At 43.7% G+C, this 20,897-nt stretch overlaps 1 pseudogene; it reads right to left on the reverse strand.

The window, feature by feature from the left end:
* Window positions 1-389: 389 nt before the first annotated feature.
* LOC149978311 (uncharacterized) lies at window positions 390-15,726 on the reverse strand (annotated as a pseudogene).
* Window positions 15,727-20,897: the final 5,171 nt, after the last annotated feature.

Here is a 20,897-nt window from a genome sequence, read left to right on the forward strand (position 1 = left end):
GGTGAAAAGTTCATTCTAACTTACTAACACACTCCCAGATAACTTTTGACCCCTCAACATTATCGATCACCACTGAACTGACAGTTGTAATTAACAGAAACCCTAGGAATGCACTCACTGCCTAATCTAAAAACCCCAGAGCTAAGTTTCAGGTTGGGTCAACCATAGGCTAACGACCTTATGTGTTTACACAGTCCACAACCCATTTGTTCCTGCCCAGTTGGAATGGTGTTCTTTAACATTTTATTACTCCTTTCTCCTGTCACACAATTTCTTCTTATGAACTCATATTGCCTATTAAACATAATATAACAGAGTATAAGTTTACTTACAGTTCCATTTAAAATGATTTGTTCAGTCATATTAATCATAATTTCCTAACACCTAGCAGCACAAGCTCTGAAAATAGATGGGGGGGAAATCAGTTTACATATGGTGTCCAGAGCACAGCTGGGGGCAGAGGGTGGTCTTATAGCAGGCGGCAACGGTGAGAGACTTGTTTTTAGAGAGATGGATTTTTAAAAGTAGAAGTTCAAATTGTTGGGGTACAGACCTGGATAGTAGGACAGAACTCTGCAGGCTATCTTTGCAGTAGATTGCAACACCGCCCCCTTCGGCCATTCTATCTTGTCTGAAAATGTTGTAGTTAGGGATGAAGATTTCAGAATTTTTGGTGGTCATCCTATGCCAGGATTCAGACACGGCTAGAACATCCGGGTTGGCAGATTGTGCTAAAGCAGTGAATAAAACAAACTTAGGGAGGAGACTTTTAATGTTAACCAAGGCTATTATGGTTACAGAAGTCATCAAAAGAGAGCGCCTGGGGAGTAGGAGTGGAGCTAGGCACTGCAGGTCCTGGATTCACCTCTAAATCACCAGAGGAACAGAGGAGTTGGATAAGGGTACGGCTAAAAGCTATGAGAATTGGTCGTCTAGAACATCTGGAACAGAGAGTCAAAAGAGGTTTCTGGGGGCGATAAAATAGCGTCAAGGTATAATGTACATACAAAGGTATGGTAGGATGTGAATAGGGTGGAGGGAAACCTAGGTAGTGAGTGATGATGAGAGAGATATTGTCTCTAGAAACATCATTGAAACCAGGTGATGTCATTGCAAATGTGGGTGGTGGAACTGAAAGGTTGGATAAGGTATAGTGAGCAGTGCTAGAGGCTCTACAGTGAAATAAGCCAATAAACTCTAACCATATTGACATTAAGGCATATTGACATTAAGGAGAGGCATGCTTAGTCGAGTGACCATAAGGGTCCAGTGAGTAGTGAGGTTGGTTGGGGTCACGGCGATTCAGACAGCTAGCCGGGCCATCGATAGCAGGCTGGCATAGGATGGAGGTCTGTTTTTAGCCACCTCATGCATTTCCATCGGTAGATTAGTGGGGTTCCGTGTGGTAGAGGGGATCAATCCAATTGGCAAAATAGATATGGTCATAGTGACCCAAGAAAAATCGTCTGATAGACCTATTCAGATAGCAGCCGATAAGACAGCTAACGATTAGCGGGCCGCAGATGGGCGTTCAGGTAACGTCGCGATGGAGGGGCCAGTTGGATAACACCCTCGGGCAGATAACGTCGGTAGTCCAGTCGTGAAGGCCCGGTGGGGCTCCGCAACGGCAATAAAACGGGTCCGGATAGGTGATTGTAGCCCAGGAGTGGCTGATGGAACTCTTCAGCTGGAATAATTTATGTTTGCTCTGGGATCGACGTAAGCCAATAGTCACATGGATAGCAGCTAGCCAGCTGCGAGATCCAGGTGTAAATGTCCAGAGCTTGCGGTTGAAATCCGGGGATATGGAGAGAAAAATAGGTCCGGAATGTTTTGGTCTGAGTCGTGTTGTACAAAACTGGCGATAGTGAGATAGTAAATTGTTGTTATGAGATAGAATTTCATTAAAATGAGATTACAAGTCATTATTGTGAGATAGTTAGTTGTTATTATGAGATAGTAAGTCATTATTATTACCAATTTCGTATTAGGTTTTTGGACATAAAGATGAAGTTTATCGAACAAAACACACATTTATTGTCTAACAAGGAGTCCTAGGACTGCCATCCAGTCAAGATCATCTTTGGCTAGTGATTAATTTTAACGCTATTTCTGAGTTTTGTGACACCTCTCCTTCTTTGGAAAAAGGCTGTATGTTTTTCTGTGACATGGCGTGGACCAAACATAATCACAAGGTGTGCTTTCGCCGTAAAGCCTTTTTGAAATCAGACACTGTGGCTGGATTAACGAGAAGGTTGTCTTTATAATGATGTATAATACTTGTATGTTTGAGGAATTTTAATTATGAGATTTCTGTTGTTTTTAATTTGGCGCCCTGCAATTTCGCTGGTTGTTGGTTAGGTGGGACGCTAGCCCCACATATCCCAGAGAAGTTAAGCCATTTTGCCACAACTTTGGAAGTATGCTTGGGGTCATTGTTCATTTGGAAGACCCATTTGCAACCAAGCGTCAACTTCCTGACTGATGTCTTGAGATGTTGGTTCTGTCACGTTCTGACCTTTATTTCTGTTGTTTTGTCATTATTTAGTATGGTCAGGGCGTGAGTTGGGGTGGGCAGTCTATGTTTATTTTTCTATGTTTTTGGGATTTCTAAGTTTCAGCCTAGTATGGTTCTCAATCAGAGGCAGGTGTCATTAGTTGTCTCTGATTGAGAATCATACGATCGTGACAGAATCACCCACCAACCAAGGACCGAGCGGCGTGGTAAACAGAGGCAGCAGGAAAAGCAGCAGCAGGGGAAGCAACAGGTGCAGCAGGAGAAGCAGCAGCAGCAGGAGCAACAGCAGCAGCAATGAGAGAGGCAGCACTATTTGGAGAAGTGGACTTGGGAGGAGATCCTAGACGGGAAGGGACCCTGGGCAGAGCCAGGGGAACATTGCCGCCCCAAAGCCGAGCTGGAGGCAGCGAAAGCAGAGGCGGCATTATGAGCTGGCACGGCAGAGCGGCTGGAAACCCGAGAGGCAACCCCAAATTTCTTGGGGGAGGCACAGGGAGAGTGTGGCAGAGTCAGGAGCCAGACCTGAGCCAACTCCCACTGTTTACCGTAAGGAGCCATGGATGTTATCGGAGCTGTCGGCGAAGCTGAGGGCTGAGTCTGAGAGGGTCGAAGAATTATTGGACAGAATGGAGGAGAGTGAACGGATGGGAGATGAGGAGACACTCGAGGAGGTGTTAATAGTATTGGGGGAGTGTGAAGAGAGAGAGCAGTTGATTTGGCGTAGTATGCAAGGCATTCGCCCTGAGGTGCGTGTCCCCAGCCCGGTACCACCAGTGCCGGCACCCCGCACCAGGCTGTCTCTCCGTCCCATCAATACAGGTGCTCCCGCCTGTCCGGCGCTACCAGAGCTTCCGCCCCTCAGTCCAGAGGCGCTAGAGCCCCTCAGTCCAGAGGCGCCAGAGCCCGTCAGTCCAGAGGCGCCAGAGCCCCTCTGTCCAGCGCTGTCAGAGCCTTCCTCCTCTCCAGCGTTGCCGGAGTCTCCAGTCTGCCCAGCGCCGCCTGAGCTGGCCGTCTGTCCAGCGCCGCCTGAGCTGCCCCTCAGTCCCGAGCTACCCCTCAGTCCCGAGCTGCCCCTCAGTTCAGTGGGACCATTTAGCAGGGTCGCCGTGTTTAGGAGGCCACGGAGGCGGACAATGAGGCGGAGAAAGACTGTGGTGAAGTGGGGTCCACGTCCAGCGCCAGAGCCGTCACCGCGGACAGACGCCCACCCAGACCCTCCCCTATAGGTTAAGGTTTTGCGGCCGGAGTCCGCACCTTTGGGGGGGGGGGGGGGGGGTACTGTCACGTTCTGACCTTTATTTCTGTTGTTATGTCATTATTTAGTTTTGCCATTTTGCCACAACTTTGGAAGTATGCTTGGGGTCATTGTTCATTTGGAAGACCCATTTGCAACCAAGCGTCAACTTCCTGACTGATGTCTTGAGATGTTGGTTCTGTCACGTTCTGACCTTTATTTCTGTTGTTTTGTCATTATTTAGTATGGTCAGGGCGTGAGTTGGGGTGGGCAGTCTATGTTTGTTTTTCTATGTTTTGGGGATTTCTATGTTTCGGCCTAGTATGGTTCTCAATCAGAGGCAGATGTCATTTGTTGTCTCTGATTGAGAATCATACTTAGGTAGCCTGGGTTTCACTGTTTGTTGGTGGGTGATTGTCTATGTTAGTTGCTTGTGTCAGCACAGTTCTCATTATAGCTTCACGGTCGTTATTCGTTTATTGTTTTGTATAGTTTGTATTCAGTGTTCAGTGCTTTCTTTAATTAAAAACGTCATGATGAACACATACCACGCTGCATTTTGGTCCGTTCCTTACGGCGATCGTGACAGCTTCAATATATCCACATAATTATCCTGCCTCATGATGCCATCTATTTTGTGAAGTGCACCAGTCCCTCCTGCAGCAAAGCACCCCCACAACATGATGCTGCCACCCCATTTCTTCACAGTTGGGATGATGTTTTTTGGCTTGCAAGCCTCCCCCGTTTTCCTCCAAACATAATGATGGTCATCATGGCCAAACAGTTCTACTTTTGTTTCATCAGACCAGAGGACTATTCTCCAAAAAGTACGATCTTTGTCCCCATGTGTAGTTGCAAAGCGTAGTCTGTCTTTTTTATGGCGGTTTTGGAGCAGTGGCTTCTTCCTGGCTGAGCGGCCTTTCAGGTTATGTCGATATAGGACTCATTTTTCTGTGGATATAGACACTGTACGTTTGAACCTGTTTCTTCCAGCATCTTCACAAGGTCCTTTGCTGTTGTTCTGGGATTGATTTGCACTTTTCGCACCAAAGTACGTTCATATCTAGGAGACCGAACGTGTCTCCTTCCTGAGCAGTATGGCAGCTGTGTGATCCCATGGTGTTTATACTTGCTTACTATTTTATGTACATGGTGTTTATACTTGCTTACCATTGTTTGTACAGATGAGCATGGTGCCTTCAGGGGTTGGACCAGATTTGTGGAGGTCTACAGTATTTTTTCTGAGGTCTTCTCCAATTATTACTTGACATCTCCCATGCAAAGAGCAAAGAGGCACTGATTTTGAAGGTAGGCCTTTAAATACATTTACAGGTACCCCTCCAAATGACTCAAATGATGTCAATTAGCCTATCATGAAGCCATGACATAATTTCCTGGAATTTTCCAAACTGTTTAAAGGCATAGTCAACTTAGTGCATGTACATTTCTGACTCACTGGAATTGTTATACAGTGAATTATAAGTGAAATAATCTGTCTGTAAACAATTTTTGGAAAATTGCACAAAGTAGATGTCCTAACTGACTTGCCAAAACTATAGTTTGTTAACAAGAAATTTGTGGACTGGATGAAAAACAAGTTTTAATAACTCCAACCTAAGTGTATGTAAACTTCCGACTTCAACTGTACATTCTGACTTACTATCTCATAACTCGTCAGATAAAACAATGTTGGTGCTGGGAACGGGCTTCCAAAGGTCACGCATAGATTACCTCGTCAGAGATTGATGTGTAATTTCCTGTTGTCATGACCACCCTCGTCTCAACAGCCCTATATACTGTAAATGCACCCCTTGCTCCTTTCACAGGTACTGTGATGTGGTGTCACAGCTATATTTCTGAGGATCACTCTTCAAAGCCAATTATCTGCCTCTGCTCGATATAATTTCCTGTTTGGTTTGTTATATTGTGGTTTCTACCCACCATTTTGGAATGGAAGAAGAGAAACAGAACACATCAGCTCACTAATGTTCTCTCCACGTAAGAGAGAATAAAGTAGACGGCACGGGTCAAAATTTTGATTTATGACCCTATGTCCGGATGACGCGTACATGCCCAAATATGGGCATCCGGCCAGGACATCCGGTTCCTTTTGTCACGTGTTAGAGGGTGTGTTATTTTATATCTATATTGCATCTATTCCTTTGAAGTTGTGATGATGATTGATGTGTAGGGACCTGGTTGAACTGGGGGGGATTTGTTTGAACATTTCAAAGAGGGTGACCCCACACCCACCCTATTTTATTGCCCTTAGAGTTGTTGTCTATGAAGTAGGAATGTCCGGGGGGGGGGGGGGGGGGGGGGTTGTATTTGTGGCAGACGCATTATAAATAAACATTAAACATTAAACAGAAAATGATGTCTCCTAGGCCAATTCTCGGGGTGCTATGCATCTCTTGTCATGAACCCAATGACAAAATCATCGAGGAAGTTTTGAGTGAGGCCCCAGAATGTTTAAAATATGTCTTACATATTCCAACCTGAGGATTCTACGGTTACGATATTCACAGACAGCGGACCCAAACCCCTTTATCATGCAAAACCCAAGATATTTTCTCTTGCGCTGCGGATGAGAGAATGGCTTAAGATAAGGCTAGCGCTCTGTCAAATTGAGCAGGCTCTGAGTGGTACAACCCTGCCAGGATATGCAATGGAAGAACTGGTCTGCGGTCGCAGTGATCTGAAGGCCCTAAGAATTGCTTCAATGCCGTATAGCCCCGACTCCAAAGTAGCATTTGAACAATTTGATAGTGCAAATGTGACAAAGTCTGTTAGTTCATATGTATTTTCCAAAGCCTGCAAGGATGTAAACTTTTTTATGCCAGTGTTTAGCTTTAAATGGCTTGATTATCCCATGTTCATAACACTGATAAATAAGCTCGACAATCTTTTCCAAAATCGTGAACAAATAATGCGCTGGCCGCTTCTACCCTTAAGACATACCCAGGATCTACAGGCCAGACGTTTGATCTATTCATGGAGTGAAAACTTACAGAACCTTAACGGGTCGTGTGTGGGATATCCTGCCAGCAAGGGAGCCTGTCTTGACGATGGGGATTTGGAGACGGATGCCGGTCAGGGCTAACCAGGCCCTTTATCTGTAATAAATTAATAGTAATTTTTTAAAATTAATTATAACATGTTTTAAGACTGTATGTACTAAAGATTTAGAATTAATGGGGATTAATGCTATATCTCAACCCTCAACAAACGGGGAAGAGGGCTTTTCTCTCTCACCCCAGTCTGTCGTGGAGAAAAGGCATTTCTGGAAAAATGGTTATGTGCGTTTCAAAACAATGTCTTATTTTATACCAATACAGTCTTTCCTACAACGTTATGTTATAAACATTAAAGGTTATTAAAAGTTTAGTACTGTCTGGTACTGATGTACCACACTTAGGCTCTGTGTGTAGTTAATCCGACCCTCTCTGCCTAATCAATCGCCATTCTACCTGCTGTTGTTGTGCTAGCTGATTAGCTGTTGTCTCACCTACTGTTTTAGCTAGCTCTCCCAATTCAACACCTGTGATTACTGTATGCCTCGCTGCATGTCTCTCTCAAATGTCAATATGCCTTGTATACTGTTGTGCAGGTTAGTTATCATTGTTTTAGTTTACAATGGAGCCCCTAGTTCCACTCTTTATACCCCTGTTACCTCCTTTGTCCCACCCCCCACACATGCGGTGACCTCACCCATTACAACCAGCATGTCCAGAGATACAACCTCTCTCATCATCACCCAGTGCCTGGGCTTACCTCCGCTGTACCCGCACCCCACCATACCCCTGTTTGCGCATTATGCCCTGAATATATTCTACCATGCCCAGAAACCTGCTCCTCTTATTCTCTGTCCCCAACGCCCTAGGCGACCAGTTTTGATAGCCTTCAGCCGCACCCTCATACTACTCCTTCTCTGTTCCGCGGGTGATGTGGAGGTAAACCCAGGCCCTGCATGTCCCCAGGCACCCTCATTTGTTGACTTCTGTGATCGAAAAAGCCTTGGTTTCATGCATGTCAACATCAGAAGCCTCCTCCCTAAGTTTGTCTTACTCACTGCTCTAGCACACTCTGCTAACCCTGATGTCCTTGCCGTGTCTTAATCCTGGCTCAGGAAGGCCACCAAAAATTCTGAGATTTCCATACCCAACTATAACATCTTCCGTCAAGATAGAACTGCCAAAGGAGGAGGAGTTGCAGTCTACTGCAGAGATAGCCTGCAAAGTAATGTCATACTTTCCAGGTCCATACCCAAACAGTTCGAACTACTAATTTTGAAAATTACTCTCTCCAGAAATAAGTCTCTCACTGTTGCCGCCTGCTACCGACCCCCCTCAGCTCCCAGCTGTGCCCTGGACACCATTTGTGAATTGATCGCCCCCCATCTAGCTTCAGAGTTTGTTCTGTTAGGTGACCTAAACTGGGATATGCTTAACACCCCGGCAGTCCTACAATCTAAGCTAGATGCCCTCAATCTCACTCAAATCATCAAGGAACCCACCAGGTACAACCCTAACTCTGTAAACAAGGGCACCCTCATTGACGTCATCCTGACCAACTGGCCCTCCAAATACACCTCCGCTGTCTTCAACCAGGATCTCAGCGATCACTGCCTCATTGCCTGTATCCGCTACGGAGGCGCAGTCAAACGACCACCCCTCATCACTGTCAAACGCTCCCTAAAACACTTCTGTGAGCAGGCCTTTCTAATCGACCTGGCCCGGGTATCCTGGAAGGACATTGACCTCATCCCGTCAGTTGAGGATGCCTGGTCATTCTTTAAAAGTAACTTCCTCACCATTTTAGATAAGCATGCTCCGTTCAAAAAATGCAGAACTAAGAACAGATATAGCCCCTGGTTCTTTCCAGACCTGACTGCCCTCGACCAGCACAAAAACATCCTGTGGCGGACTGCACTAACATCGAACAGTCCCCGCGATATGCAACTGTTCAGGGAAGTCAGGAACCAATACACACAGTCAGTCAGGAAAGCTAAAGCCAACTTCTTCAGGCAGAAGTTTGCATCCTGTAGCTCCAACTCCAAAAAGTTCTGGGACACTGTGAAGTCCATGGAGAACAAGAGCACCTCCTCCCAGCTGCCCACTGCACTGAGGCTAGGTAACACGGTCACCACCGATAAATCCATGATTATCGAAAACTTCAACAAGCATTTCTCAACGGCTGGCCATGCCTTCCGCCTGGCTACTCCAACCTCGTCCAACAGCTCCCACCCCCCCCCCCGCAGCTACTCACCCAAGCCTCTCCAGGTTCTCCTTTACCCAAATCCAGATAGCAGATGTTCTGAAAGAGCTGCAAAACCTGGACCCGTACAAATCAGCTGGGCTTGACAATCTGGACCCTCTATTCCTGAAACTATCCGCCGCCATTGTCGCAACCCCTATTACCAGCCTGTTCAACCTCTCTTTCATATCGTCTGAGATCCCCAAGGATTGGAAAACTGCCGCAGTCATCCCCCTCTTCAAAGGGGGCGACACCCTGGACCCAAACTGTTACAGACCAATATCCATCCTGCCCTGCCTATCTAAGGTCTTCGAAAGCCAAGTCAACAAACAGATCACTGACCATCTTGAATCCCACCGTACCTTCTCCGCTGTGCAATCTGGTTTCCGAGCCGGTCACGGGTGTACCTCAGCCACGCTCAAGGTACTAAACGATATCATAACCGCCATCGATAAAAGACAGTACTGTGCAGCCGTCTTCATAGACCTTGCCAAGGCTTTCGACTCTGTCAATCACCGTATTCTTATTGGCAGACTCAGTAGCCTCGGTTTTTCGGATGACTGCCTTGCCTGGTTCACCAATTACTTTGCAGACAGAGTTCAGTGTGTCAAATCGGAGGGCATGCTGTCCGGTCCTCTGGCAGTCTCTATGGGGGTGCCACAGGGTTCAATTCTCGGGCCGACTCTTTTCTCTGTATATATCAACGATGTTTCTCATGCTGCGGGCGATTCCCTGATCCACCTCTACGCAGACGACACCATTCTATATACTTCCGGCCCGTCCTTGGACACTGTGCTATCTAACCTCCAAACGAGCTTCAATGCCATACAGCACTCCTTCCGTGGCCTCCAACTGCTCTTAAACGCTAGTAAAACCAAATGCATGCTTTTCAACCGTTCTCTGCCTGCACCCGCACGCCTGACCAGCATCAGGAACCTGTTGGTTCCTGGATGGTTCCGACCTTGAATATGTGGACATCTATAAGTACCTAGGTGTCTGGCTAGACTCTAAACTCTCCTTCCAGACCCATATCAAACATCTCCAATCGAAAATCAAATCAAGAGTCGGCTTTCTATTCCGCAACAAAGCCTCCTTCACTCACGCCGCCAAACTTACCCTAGTAAAACTGACTATCCTACCGATCCTCGACTTCGGCGATGTCATCTACAAAATTGCTTCCAACACTCTACTCAGCAAACTGGATGCAGTTTATCACAGTGCCATCCGTTTTGTCACTAAAGCACCTTATACCACCCACCACTGCGACTTGTATGCTCTAGTCGGCTGGCCCTCGCTACATATTCGTCGCCAGACCCACTGGCTCCAGGTCATCTACAAGTCCATGCTAGGTAAAGCTCCGCCTTATCTCAGTTCACTGGTTACGATGGCAACACCCATCCGTAGCACGCGCTCCAGCAGGTGTATCTCACTGATCATCCCTAAAGCCAACACCTCATTTGGCCGCCTTTCGTTCCAGTTCTCTGCTGCCTGTGATTGGAACGAATTGCAAAAATCGCTGAAGTTGGAGACTTTTATCTCCCTCACCAACTTCAAACATCTGCTATCTGAGCAGCTAACCGATCGCTGCAGCTGTACATAGTCTATTGGTAAATAGCCCACCCATTTTCACCTACCTCATCCCCATACTGTTTTTATTTATTTATTTTTCTGCTCTTTTGCACACCAATATCTCTACCTTTACATAACCATCTGATCATTTATCACTCCAGTGTTAATCTGCATAATTGTAATTATTTGCCTACCTTCTCATGCCTTTTGCACACAATGTATATATAGACTCCCCTTTTTTCTACTGTGTTATTGACTTGTTAATTGTTTACTCCATGTGTAACTCTGTGTTGTCTGTTCACACTGCTATGCCTTATCTTGGCCAGGTCGCAGTTGCAAATGAGAACTTGTTCTCAACTAGCCTACCTGGTTAAATAAAGGTGAAATAAATAAATAAAAATAAAATGTGTAAAATTGTTTTGGATTAATTCTAAGATGTTCTAAAAAGGTCTGTTTTAAAGAGGTATCTCCCCGTTTAACGAAAGGAATATCACGCGCCTTTCTCTCTCTCCCAATCTGTCCCTGAGAAAAATAATTCGGAAAAATAATTTGGAAAAAAATAATTTCGGAAAAGACGTGTGCACGCATGTGTGGGCATGTGCATGCACGAGTGTAGGTGTGTGTACTTCAAAAACAAAAGGGGAGGGGTGTGAGTTCAACAATGCCATGGTATCTGCACTCAAGGCTCTCTCTCTCTCTTTCGGTCAAGATATCTGGCTACCCCCAATCAAAAAAGTGTGTGGGGTCGTTTGAAACCAAAATAATCTCTTAAAATGGGCACTTTCGATTAATTTGCCACACATGCCTTTCAAATACGTATTTACCTCACCCCAAAGGATGCCTGGGGGGGGGGGGGGGGTAAAAATTCAAACAACCCAGGCAAAATATATCTTGTCTAGACAAACTCCTGCGGTTTTTAAAACATATGTTTTTTGTAATCAGCACATAAGGCGGCAGACAGAATAGGTCCAGACAAACACCTGTGGTTTTGGGGACTCTTAACATTCAGATATTTTCTGTCCGACCGAAAAACACACCCCTGCTCTGTAAGGTCATTACTGAATATCTCTCATTTGAGCCACGAGCTACGAAAGGCATTTGCACAACTCCAAACACCAGGCCAACAGCACAGAAGAGTTATCAACGCAGAGCAGCTAAAAGACCCTCCGTGAATCCTAATGGAGCTTTCTGAAGGTGAGTTAGTGGGGGGGGGGGCAATGCTTTTTTAACTAATATGTCAAACACATATTCTTCTAAGTTAAAATGTTTCTATTTCGTATAAATATATGTTAATATTATCTAACGTCTGTAGGGTATCCATCCTTTACGCAGTTGCTCAGAGGGATAAATGATTTGGAACAGCCTTCGTTAGCGGGGGATTCAGAGGAGCAAAACACATGCAGCCAGTCCCCGTCAAATTACTGTAGACGTAAGTCCAATAATCACATACACAAGAATATTTATACATTAAAAACAAAAGGTGTGCACCCGATATTAAAAGCTATTTTTGTGTTTACAGCTGACATACCACCAAGAAGGATGCTTCTCCAGTTCTGTACAAAGTTTTTTCAAACACACCGAGAACAGAGGACATAAATGTCCTGTCAACTCCCCCGGAAACCTCCACCCATTCGCTCCATATTCCAGACCCAAACAAGCAACGCACAACTCGGGCTCATGTACATTGTTCAGAATCAGCCCCTCCCAAAAAGTGCTACTGGGCACTTACGGCTTCACGAAACGGTGCTCCATGGACACGGTATGAAGCCTTTAAATATATATTATTAATTATACATGTTTTATTATTTATACATTTTTAGGCTTGAATATGTTAAAACAAGGACAAATAATGTTTTTTCAGGCTCCAATGAGACAGGCCCAGCAGAATCGGGAATGCTTGGTGAAAAAAGTAAAGAACCCCCGTTTTCCGCGATTCGTCAGAACAGCCCTCATCAAAAAAGCCGAGGTATTTTAATTATGTATTGTTAATATATAGTATTATACCTGAAATGTATTTGACATTTTTTTATCAAATTATTTTTAATGTTTAATAACCTATTTTGTATGTATTATTTTCTTTCAGAATCCTCCCCGGCGTATAACGGCACAGAAGACCTCACACATCTAGAGCATGCAGAGGATTCCGGCTCACCAGACATTCATAATAAAACAACCAAACCGTAGGATTTCACCGTTTTAAAGGACACCGGCTATTATGGGATGCAGCCAACCTTCTTGATTCAGCCAATTCTTTGGTGGAAACCCCCGGACCTGAATAGCCAGTGTCCTTTTCACAGCCTTTTCCAGGGCTCTAACATCCCGAAAGGTTTTGCTCCACAAACGATTGGGGGCTTTACTCGAGCGACAATACCGTCAGGATCTATCCTTATGGCATAGAACAATGCCACTGTCACGCCCTGACCATAGTTTGCTTTGTATGTTTATATGTTTTGTTTGGTCAGGGTGTGATCTGAGTGGGCATTCTATGTTGTATGTCTAGTTTGTCTGTTTCTGTGTTTGGCCTGATATGGTTCTCAATCAGAGGCAGGTGTTAGTCATTGTCTCTGATTGGGTACCATATTTAGGTAGCCTGTTTTGTCATTGTGGGTTGTGGGTGATTGTCTATGTTAGTTGCTTGTGTCAGCACATTCTGTATATAGCTTCACGGTCGTTGTTCATTTATTGTTTTGTTCAGTTTACTTCGAGTTTTCGTCATCCATTAAAATGATGCATTCACACCACGCTGCACTTTGGTCCGCTTCTTACGATGATCGTGACAGCCACGTTTGTTAAACAGCAATCCGATTAAAAAAAGCAAATACAGGATACCAAGAACACACATCATTAATTATCCAAATGGCTGAGCCAACAGACCTAATTGAGACAGTTGAAACCCTCTTATCACAGATACTGCCCGAACTCTAAGCTATAATTAACCATATGAACGAGGCGGGGGTAACAGACATAATACCGATAGATGAAAGCATATTATCACAGGTTCCATCCGAACTCCTAGAAATTAGTAATCGTATGAACGTGTCAGGGACGACCAATGAAAACCTGTTATCACAGATTCCCGAAGCCCTCATATCTGTAATTAATCAGATGAATGAGAGCCTAAGATCTTCTGCGCTGCACACTCCACAAAACCAGCCATTAACGCCCAGGTCAGAAGAGTCTGAAACGCAATACAATGTTTTTGAGGAATTGGAAAATTGTCTAATAAATCAGGAGGGAGATGGTATTGATAGAAGTGTACGGGTTGTGTACCGAAATAATTTCAATGCAGAGATTCAACAGTTTTTCAATTTCACATGGGTGAATCAGAATCTTGACTATGCTGTGTTTTATGTAATGATATTTGATTCTCTGAACGAAGTGTTAAACAGGGCAAGAGATTATGGCGAACCTCGTGATGTCTTATAGTTGGAAATTTGTGGAGATAGCCTGCATAACACGGTATCTCTTATTTTACCCAATGGTGAAGCAGATCTTGAACAATTTATTGCCCTGCTGGAACGACTTGTTCAGTCAAATTCATCCGTCATAGCCGAAAGGACCCTCGAGCTTGTAGTGCAAATAATATGTCAACCCCAGGGTGGTGGGGGTCAGAGAAGGAAGCTTTAGATAGCCTATTGCAATCAGAAATCATAAGCAATAAATGGACCTACCTCATAAACGTTCACAATCCTGGTAATAAGCTATGCTTTGCAATAGGCTAACCACTTATTCACTTTAGCAGCGCTTAACCGGCTACCTGTTTCTTCGGCTATAGCTCTCTGTAAACGCTCTTCACCCCCATAAGACCCGGGGTTAGAGGGGTTATAATAAATGTTTTTCAACATCTGCTCCGCCATCCTTCTTGCCTCTCTGAGGTACAATAACGTTAATGAGCCACTTTCAAATAACGACAACATTTCATTTAGATTCATTTTTTTGCAAACGTATACAGACAATTCAGGATTCGTTGCAGGTTACTTGTCCCCATTTTCTCAATGATCCCAGCATGTAATGTATTTGGTTATGATTTACATACTTGTGTCGCTGAATTTTTAAAACACACACATCCGCTATATAAGTATATAAACAACAAATATGATACATGTTACAATTAAATGGTGTTTCAAACAAATAAAGTAAAATCTTAGACAAAGTTGTTTCTAGTTCTTCAGAATCATCCACATGACGGGATACCAGTTGTGTCCATTGTAGACTCTCGCCCCCGTATGTCGTACATGATTCATGATTTGCTCCATTTTTAGCACACACTCTACATTAGCCCAGACATTGTGTGTTGTGTAGAACGATACATTGTTCACTTTATTTTCAATAATTTGATGCATAACATTTGTAAGTTCTCTCAAAAGAAAACATTTATTTATTCTCTCTAACATTGTATGCATGTAGTTGCCCATTGCTTTACATCTAAATAACAAATATGTATTGTCACACGGTCTCTTGGGGTTTATTGAGCCAGAAAGTCATCACATCAGCCACCACAGCTTCCCTGTATTTGTTGTCGTCCACCAGGGTGTGTCGGATTTCTTTGAGTTTCTCGTGAATGTAGATCGCCTCCTTCAGTTCATGTAGGAAAGCCTTGGTTACCCCGTAAACTCTGGGAATAGACTGCACAAGACCCATAGACTCCAGGGCTCTGACCAGCGAAGGTATAAACCTGCAGGACCACAGTCTTTTCACCAGCTCCTCAAAATGGTTGAAGAAGTAGTATCTTGGGTGCTCGTATAGTCACGGATGACGGCGCTGGCTGGGGTGATTGATCTCACAACCGATGCATTTTTCTCTTATACACTCTCCAATCACCACGTCTAAAAGTGTGACTACAGAGGCCTTGAAATTTTCCACAAAAATAGTACTGACCACCCCATCAAACACATCCTCAGGCTGTATACATGTAGGGGGTGTCGTGGGTCTTGTCTGGGGGGAGTAGGATGGTGGGCTGCGAGGCATAGAGTCCTTAGGGTCTGGCCCCCATGACGTATCGGAGTCCTGGTATGTTGTAGGAATAAGCATGGCATATGCTGAAATTAAAAACTGGATACCAGGGCGTGGTTAACGCAGCCGCGTACTTAGTTTTCTTCGGGGGCTGACACTTCTGAGGATATACCTTCTTGGGGTTCCTTTGAATCATAATCCTCAGGATTTGTATACATTATGCACTTCCTTAGATGAACAATGTTCTCCCGCTGTTGGCTCTGTACAAAAAGAGCATCCATCAACTCTAAAATGTTCAATCCCATTAGATCCCAACTTTTAAAAGGAATAAGCATGCGCAACCTAAAGTCAGGCCTCCATCACGAATGTTTTGGTTCACCCTGTGAAATACTCTTCCTGAGGAGTCAGGGGTACCTTCCCAACGGGTCTCGTAGCCCGTGAACAAGCTATACCACTTTGTGATAACTCTCAGTTCGGGACACACAACCTTGCGAAAAAACGTCCAGTCTTCAAGCCCGTAGTCCACTCCTAAAGTCTGGTCTGTATATTCTTCTCCTTCGGCTACCGTATAGAGCTTCCCTCTACAGGCCAGGTAATCAAACTGATACCCCCCATTGCTGTCCATTAGACATCATCACTTGATCTTTCAGCGCAGTTGCGGGCGGTATTTGGGTTCTATACACACTTAGAAACCGCTTTTTTGGCGCATCGTATATTGTGGCTTTATACTTGGCCCTTTCTCTATGTTTCAGCCACGGTCCTGCTTCCATTGTTACAGTCATTATTGCTTTGCCACTGATCACGAAATCCATGTTTATTTTTAAAATCTTGTTTAGTGTTCTGGGGCCGCATGTCTTGTTCTGGGCTTTATTTATAATGCGTCTGCCGCTAAAACAACCCCCCCGGACATTCCTACATCATAGACAACAACCCTAAGGGCAATAAAATAGGGTGGCTGTGGGATCACCCTCTTTGAAATCTTAAACCCACACCCCCACAGTTCAACCAGGTCCCTACACATCAATCATTATGACAACTTCAAAGGAATAGATGCAATATAGATATAAAATAACACACCCTCTAACACGTGACAACAGGAACAGGATGTCCTGGACGGATGCCCATATTTGGGCATGTACGCGTCATCCGGACATAGGGTCATAAATCAAAATTTTGACCCGTGCCGTCTACTTTATTTTCTCTTACGTATACTAACTTACTACATCATTTACCATGATAAAATAATATCCATAGAAAAAAAAGATTCCAGTGAATTAGAATACACCTCGTTGAAAATGACAAATGACTCCTAAATATACAGATGACAAGCATACCCAAACCCGCATGCTGTATAATTATCTGTCATCTCCCATATTTAAATAATGTGCTATGGAGAAACAAATGCAGTATCCATGTGCAAAAACCCTCCAAACGTCGACATTTCTAACTCTCATTGTGACCGTTTAGTGCACTGCTCATGCGTCAGTACGGCGAATGGAGACTGACATCTTGAGAGGTAATCCCTTCTTTGCCTTGCCTGTTGTCATAACTCTGGGCTGTGAATCTAAGCAGATACCCTTGCAGGTCTCATCTGAGAGTTATTCAACAGAGAGCGTGAAGGAAGGCTCCACCGGCCATCATCCTGAATAATCGTCAGGCTGACACTTCTCTGGGAAGTTTGTAGTCTAATTGTCCATGGGGAAAATAAATAAATAAATAATTAAACCTTGGTTCTTGATTCTAAACACATAATTCAGCTCTTGTAAGATTAAAACAAGTTAACATTTCACAATTTTTTTCCCCTCTGTTTTAAATTGCTTCAAAACCTAGATGATGAAAATACAGTACAGGGAAGCTTTTAGACGAATGAGTGAAATTGCTAGCTCGCTAATTGGAACAGATCACAATGTCTGCTGCAATGTCAGTTAGTTGATACTGCTCTGAGCTCTGGGTTTTGTGTTTTTACTGCTGCTTGCGTCAACCTGAGATGTAAAACACATGTGAGGGCGAGAGATTTATTAATTAGTTAAAGGTAATTTACTGTAGCAAGGTTAAAATGTTTACCAACCCAACCCGCTAATTTCTGAAGTTGAAAGGAGCCTGGGACCACATGCTATTTTAAGATGCCATGAGCATGCCAACTCATCTTAAACTCACCCTGAACCAGTCACTAAGAGTCCAATAAAAAGATAGAGTTGAATTTAAGATGTAATTACCTGCATTTAAGCCTCTGGTTGGAACAGGTCATATTCACCCCATCAATTTCACATGGTTATAGAATATAGTTGTATTCTGCTGATAGGCAAAGTTATTCTCATCGTCGTCTGAAGCTACTGTATGGCCATAATTTGAAGGGAAATGGCAACAGTGCACAGTTTACCTCGAAGGGTGAAATTTAGACAATTTACCATTATGTCCGCACAGAGCTGGCATGAGGTATTACACTTTTCAGCCCTTGTGGGATTGTGTTAGCTTCCAGAGGGCACGGGCCTTGGTGCCAAGGATAAAGCTGAAAAACCTAAGCTCCTTTTGAGGACTACAGTATGTTTGAAACATCTCAAGCTACTATATGTCCCCAGTCAGAAGTCCTCATTTGGAACAGCAGGGCTTGTTGTGATCCAGTGTTCAGATAACACGCATAGTCTATTTTTTTCTGTAAAACAAAAAAGTTCATCCTTATTTATGAAAGACACAGTCAGGCCAAGCACAGTAATATAAAAACTAGCAATAAAAACAAAGAAGTAGAAAAAAAACAAGACGATATAAACACAAATAATCCCACTGACAAGACATTAAATATAACATAAACATTAGAAATCATTTGGAGGAAAATACGATGACCTCAATAAAGCTGTCCAAAGAGACGTTTTTCATTTAGACCTTGTTGACACCATAATCCACTGTGGAATGTTTCTGCAGACAGCTGGGCAGTGTGACACAGAAAGTGAATAGATAATAAATCGTATTTTACATACAGCTGTAGGATATTCCTTTTATCACTCTTTTGTTGTACCACAGGAAATGCAGATGAGCTTTGTGGTTTACGTAAATGCACTGAAAACCCACACTAACACACGGTTTTATTAACAGTATTTCACTTTTCATGTAGCCTGCTTTTGGCCAGCTAATAGCCTAATCACCAATCAAGCAATATTATGGACTAAACATTCAACACATTCATCCTGTTGTTGCAGGATTATTTTGCTGTGACAATACTGGTCAAATTAAAATTCTACATCTGTAGGTAACATAGAAGACAATCCCCAGGGAAGGCAGAAGCTTCATAGGCTTCATAGGCCTCAGCACAGGTTGGTAACGTTTTTGATACGGCTTATGTTTAGTGATTCCATAATAGTTTTATATTGAAGTGTTTGATCTCGTAGATACGAGACAGAATTTGAAGACATTTTTATATGGACAACTGAAGAATTGAATTTGCTGTAAAAGCCTAACCATACACCTAAGTGCAGGAGGGCTATTGTCCTGGGGTCCAAAAAAAGGAGTTCAGATAAGTTTAACTTCTAGGTGCGTTTTTGCGATTTTACATCAAAGGCGACAATTTTAGAGAGGAGATTGGATTTGCTATTTTGAATCTGTCTATGGATTGTGACAACGTATTTCATAAGAAAAGATAGGATCCTCCACATCAAAGGTAGAAGAACTACAATTCGCTTATATTACCATCTCTGAAAATCGTAAAAACACTGGTGGCCTAAATTGGGGATGGACACTTTGATTGAGTTCAACTCGAAAGATAAATGCCATGTCAACGAGACATCACAATGTTCCAATGTCCCAAATAGGCTGTTGTGTATTGTCTGCATTGTGAAGACTTATGTTTGGTCAGTGGCTTCTAAGGCACTCTGCCCTAGAAAGTGTGAAGAGTTTGTCTTGGATGCTGTCCATCGCAGTGAAGTCAGACGTATCCACCCAGACAATTATTCTCCCTGAGGAAAGTCTCAGAGAAACTCTTGAGCCTCCAATTTCACCCCACCTCTGAGACAAACCCTGCTGACCCCAGCTTTTAAAATAAAAATAATCTGTTTACTGTCATGATGTTACTGTGTCTTCCAGTTATCGGTGAAAAAGGTTTTGAACTCCACGTGAGCTTGGCTTTGTAGGTCTGATGCAATGCGATGGTTAAGACTCCATCACTGGGAACAGCTTTCTGTCTGGTTTCTAACGAGGTATCTTCAACTTAGATACATGTGTGCATGGGGTTGCCTGCATTGTGCATGAAGTTGCCATGTAAGCACCCTTTTGGTTCAAGGTAGAACCCTTTTTGGTTCCATGTCAAACCCTCTGTGGAATGGGTTTTGCATGGAACCCAAGAGTGTTCTACCTGGAACAAAAAGGGTTCTACATGGAACCAAAAAGGGTTCTTCAAAGGGTTCTCCTATAGGGACAGCCGATGAACCCTTTTAGGTCCTAGGTAGGAAAAAAAAGGTGCTAAGTGGGCACACACACACATACACACACAAACACACACACACACTCTTTCCCCACCAGTGTAAACAGTGGGGGCAGCCGAGAAGATGACAGCTGGTGCTTTATACACTTCAAAGTAAGAACCCCCCCATGCATTAGAAAGGCCTTAGCGTAACATGGGGAATAATAATGCATGAGGAATGTAACATAATCGGAATGCAAAAAGACATCGTTACATTCTTTATTTACCAAACACTGCCATCACTGGCTTTATTGCAGTATTAAAAAATTAAGCAGGAAAGAGGACTAAGCCTTTTTTTAAAGACTGACATCGGAAGACAAATGCTTGGCAGTCATTGTTGAACTTTGCTTGTCCTCAAAGTTCTTCATTCCACACCATGATGTTTCTTAAACACTGGTATGCTCAAACAAACACTGTTCTTTCTCAAAAGACCATGTCAAACACGTGTTTATCAGGTTAGGACAACAAAGAGTTTATTTTAGGCTCACTTATAGCTGAGTATGAAATACTTGTCTGTGTTAACAGAGACAGGAAGCAGGAGAATGGAATTAAATATTCAGTAGACACTCCTTTGGTGCAAGTCGACTAAGCCTAAAAGGATATTTAAGGGTTGACCTCTAATTCCTAGCTTGTGCAAAGTGCTAGATAGATTTCATGCCAAGATAAATAGACATTTGCTTCAGATTAGCTCCCTGCCGATACTATCGGCGGTGAATATAAGCTGTGTGTTCAGGAGAACCTCACATAATTAAGAGGGACGTTTTGTTGCGATTTTCCAGGAGCTGATTTGGAAATGGCTGGAAACTTTCCCTTCAGAAAAGAAGCCGCCCTATGTCATCAGGCAAGGGTGGTTTCCTAAATGTGTAAACCTTCACTATAAGAGAGTAAACTGACTTCTTTCTGGCCGACCACTTCCA

Source organism: Oncorhynchus mykiss, chromosome 14, assembly GCF_057628025.1.
Source record: "Oncorhynchus mykiss isolate SJ-2025 chromosome 14, ASM5762802v1, whole genome shotgun sequence".
NCBI classification, from domain to species: Eukaryota; Metazoa; Chordata; class Actinopteri; order Salmoniformes; family Salmonidae; genus Oncorhynchus; species Oncorhynchus mykiss.